The following is a 4,466-nucleotide window of genomic DNA, read 5'->3' as shown; positions in this document are numbered from 1 at the left end:
TCACCCTTTCCTACTCATCCTATTTCCTTCACCCTTTTCCCCTCACTTTTCTTCACCCTTTTCCCTTCGCACTCTCCTCTTCCCCTCCTCTTCTCCATCACTCTCCTCCCTTTATCTTTCAATTACTAGGCGAGAAAGGGGTGTGTCTATCGGCCGGTGAGCGTAGGGGGAGGAGGAGGGGGAGGGGGAGGTGGTGGTGGTGGTGGTGGTGGTGGTAGATTGAGGGTAGGAGTTTGAAGGTAGCAGAAGTGATAGTTAAGATAGTTATGCAAGTACATAAGAACATAAGAACGTAAGGAGTCTGCAAGAGGCCGGTTGGCCTATACAAGGCAGCTCCTGTACACTCAACCCCACCTTACCTCACCATCCATGGCTTTATTTAACCTCTTCTTGAATGTATCTACGGTATTGGCACCCACAACATGGCTCCCAAGCCTGTTCCATTCGTCCACCACTCTATTGATGAACCAATTCTTGCCTATATCCTTGTTAAATCTGAATTTGTCTAACTTAAAACCATTGCTACGCGTCCTACCTGGCTCTTTTACTATCAAAATCTTATTGACATCTCCTATATATGATTTATGAACATCCCTTGAGGAACTTCGGAGGATAAGAGGGGGCGAGGGTGGGCACATAGGGTGGGCGAGTTTGGACATGTAGGGTGGCATGGGAGGAAGGGTGGGCAAGGGTGGGGAAGGGTGTGCGAGGGTGGGTACAACGACTGGGCATGTGGGGGTCATAGGTAGGTAATGGTGGATAAGGGAAGAACAGAGTGGACATTGGAAGTTAACAGGGTGGACGAGGTAGGGTATGGTGGGCAAGGTTCGGGAATGGAGGGCGGTAACTTCCGTCCGGCATGAAGTCGTAAATCTGAGAACTTGTAAGAAACGCAGAAGCATGTGTTTGGGAGCTCCAGAAGAGGAAGACGTGAGAGAGATGCCTTGAGCTTTCGGGTTCAAGAGGAGGAGGTGCAAGAGACTCAAGTGTCGCCACTGGATTAGACAGTGTGTGTGTGTGTGTGTGTGTGTGTGTGTGTGTGTGTGTGTGTGTGTGTGTGTGTGTGTGTGTGTGTGTGTACCATGGACACTGAGTTTGAACTGAGAATATACTAAACAAGGGAAGGGAACAGAAAGGAAGGGATGGGGATGGCAGGGAAGAGAAGGGAAGATAAGGGGTGGGAAGGACTGGGAATAAATAGTTCGTCAGGTGTAACAAGAAACTATTTGCAATCCAGGAAAAGAATGGTCCAGTTTAAGCTAACATCATATGATGCAGTGACAGTATTCCTCCTCACACTCGAAGGGGAACAAGAAGTGGTGACAAAATGAAAGCGAAGTAAAAAAAATACAATATGAAGAAAGAAAGGTCCAATTCAGCCCAAGAGGTAACGACGCAGTGACACTATTCCTGCCAGGCGCACGTGTCGCAGTACCAATGTGGTAATCGTAAACAGTAAACTCTGCAAGGCCTTGGCACACGCAGAACATCGATTTAGTTCAACACACAGTTTTTACCGCTTAGCACGCTGATGAGCCGCTAATTGGCGCACGCGTGACCAGAGAAACTTGAATAGAAATGGAAGAGTTTGAAATCAATTGTAATCAAGTCAAACTCCAACTGTTTGTTACCTGCTTGTTGCCTTAGTTAATAACACAACCAACACAGCTCCATCCATTCAGGTGTGATATTACATAAGACCACCCCACACACACATACACACACTTGTTTTGCCTGCACTTAAGTGCATTGCTTATTAAAAAACACCACATGTTGAACCTTATCCGTGATTATCTCTTTCAGGTGTGTGTGTTATTAACTAAGAATTTCCCACTTCCTTTATGACCACTTAACATTGTTGTCACGCAGAAAATAGCTACCTCGCCTGTCCCATCTCATCCATGAGTAACCCATCCAGGTGTTCTGGGGAAAGCCAGCAGAACCTCTTATATATTGTGAGACCCAGACACCACCTTCACCCACTATCACCGCCACCACCACCACCGCCACCACCACGCCCAGAGATTTTCAACGCATTAACATTCAGTCTTCACTTCCTGTGCCTGCCAACTGTTTACTTGTTCGAAAACATCACCTATCGCCGGGACGAGAACTGTGGCCATGTTTGTTTTAAGAGGGAGAGATAAGTAGAGGGAAGAGGAGGAGGAGGAGGAGGAGCAGGAGTATACCCATAAATAATTCTGCCTTAGCAACGGGAACAGAGGAACGCAAAGAGGCGGTGCAACATTAAGGGAACATCACTACATAATTCCCGCCCAAAGTGTTGCGTTGGTGTGTTGCGACTCGTGTGTGTTGCGGTGAAGTACAGCTTACGTCACTAACCACTGACACCACCATTAACACTTCCCCTTTGCCTGCTACTTTCTTCCTCCTTTTTAATCCAACCTTGTTCTCTCTCTCCCTTCCTCTCTCCTTCCCTTACTCTTATCATCTTTCCTCCTCTTTCTTCCTCTTATCCTCCACTGTATGTCCTGCCTTACCTCTCCCTTTCCCTCTCCGCTTTCCTCCTCTTTTCCCCTCTCCTCTCTTACCTCCTCTCTTGCTTCCCTCTATCCTTGACTGGAAAGGTGACAAACAGGTGTTATGGAGAGGGAGGAGGGGGAGGGTGTCGTCTGGTTGCTTTACCAACACTAGAAGGGTCTTTATACTGTCAAGACAAAAGAGGTGTTATGATAGCAGTAACACTCGCTTTTAGACGCTAACACCGCTGAAATGTTACCGCTCCCACCACCAGGGTCTCTCATCACTATCATCACTAACCTCATCTTCATCACCAATAACCTTCAAACTGTCACTATTACAACATACATACTATCACGCACCATCGTCTTCGTCTTTTTTTTTCCGCGTCACACACACTCGTTGGAAGAAAAAGGAATCGGAAAGTGGAAGGAGCAGGAGGAGAAGGGAAGGAGGAGCATGAAGGGGAGAAGAATGAGGGTGAAAGGAGGAGGAGAAGGGAAGGAGAGTGCGACGAGGAGGAGGAAGAGGAGGAGGAGGAGGAGAAGGGAAGGAACACACTCGCCCGCACGCCGTCACCTCTCGTATTGCGCTGCAAGCGCCATCATACATTTTCCTCGCCAACTCTTGTCACGGACTTGGCCTTTCTCTCCTCGCACCGCCTCGCGCGCCGCTCCAGGCCCGCGGAAGTGCCTCCCGCGGCCCAACGAGCCCGTCCATCGCCGCCACGGCCTCCCTCACGCCCGTCCCCGAAGAAAATGAGGTGCGCCAGGTTTACCTCACGCTGGTTTGTCAAGGTCACACTCAGCCAAGCGAACGCAGTCTCCAGTGTTTAAGCTTGTCAAGGGAAAGAAGACGACACACGAAGTTCTTTTCCTTCACTCATAGTAGTTTAATGTTGTGGTTCATAACCGTCACGTTGGTTTAAGATGTCAAGGTCATACATAAGCGACCTCAGCCTCCCATAAGCTTGTCGGGGGAATGAAAACGACACCACGTTCTTTTCCTCCACTCATTGGTTTTAAGTTAATTGCTCATAATTCTTACGTTGTTTTAAGTCAAGGTCACACTCACATCCAAACAACCTCAATTCCACTTAGGCTGGTCGGGGAAAGAAAATGTCACACCAAGTTTGTTTCCTTTACTTTCTTTCTCAGTCGGGTTTTAATGAAGTTAGTGTTGTTTGCTTAGGAAGTCAAGGTCACACTCAGCCAAGCGGCCTCAGCCTCCCCTCAAGCTTGTCGGGGAAAGAAAGCGACACACCAAGTTATTTTCCTTTACTCGCACAAGTTTAATAATGAGTTAGTGGCTCATAATCGTCACGTTTGTTTGAGACGTCAAGGTCACACTCACACATCCAAGCAACCTCAGACTTGTCGGGGGAAGAAAATGTCACACCAAGTTCGTTTCCTTCACTCACTTTTGAAGAGGTCAGTGTCTCGTAACCCAAGCATATTTTTTTGTTTTTTGTACGCTTGTTTAAAACTCCTCAGTCTTTCTCTTTGCTCTACATTTTTGACTGTCCGTTGAAACCATGAAAGAAAGGAATCAAACAGAACGAAAAGAAGGGGAAGGGAAGTTTTTTTTTTATATTATGAAGGAAGGGAAGGGAAAAAAGGGGATGATAAGGGAAGGAATGTAAATTGACGGAAGGATTGTGACAGGAAGGAGTGGGAAGGGGACGGGGAAGGAAACGAGGAATAGTGGAGAAGGAAACCGAGGTAGTGGGAAGGGGATGAGGGAGGGAAGGAGGGAATAACAATAAATAGTTTGATGTTCGACCTCGTACAGTGATCTTGGCGATTGTCTTTGCTCGTCTCAACATAATTCGCTTTGTGACGTCTTTTCCTTAGTCAGGGTAACTTACTGATCATCCATGTATTGGCTTACAATGACGCGCAGTACTGTTTTGAAGAAGAAAAAAACGTGTGGGGTCGTGGTGCTCGAGCAGCCCCGCGCGTCGCTCAGGGATCCGGAAAGGTTCG

Source organism: Eriocheir sinensis, chromosome 1, assembly GCF_024679095.1.
Source record: "Eriocheir sinensis breed Jianghai 21 chromosome 1, ASM2467909v1, whole genome shotgun sequence".
In the NCBI taxonomy this organism is placed as follows: Eukaryota; Metazoa; Arthropoda; class Malacostraca; order Decapoda; family Varunidae; genus Eriocheir; species Eriocheir sinensis.
The sequence above is the reverse complement of the archived record's forward strand: the minus strand, read 5'-3'. Positions refer to the sequence as shown.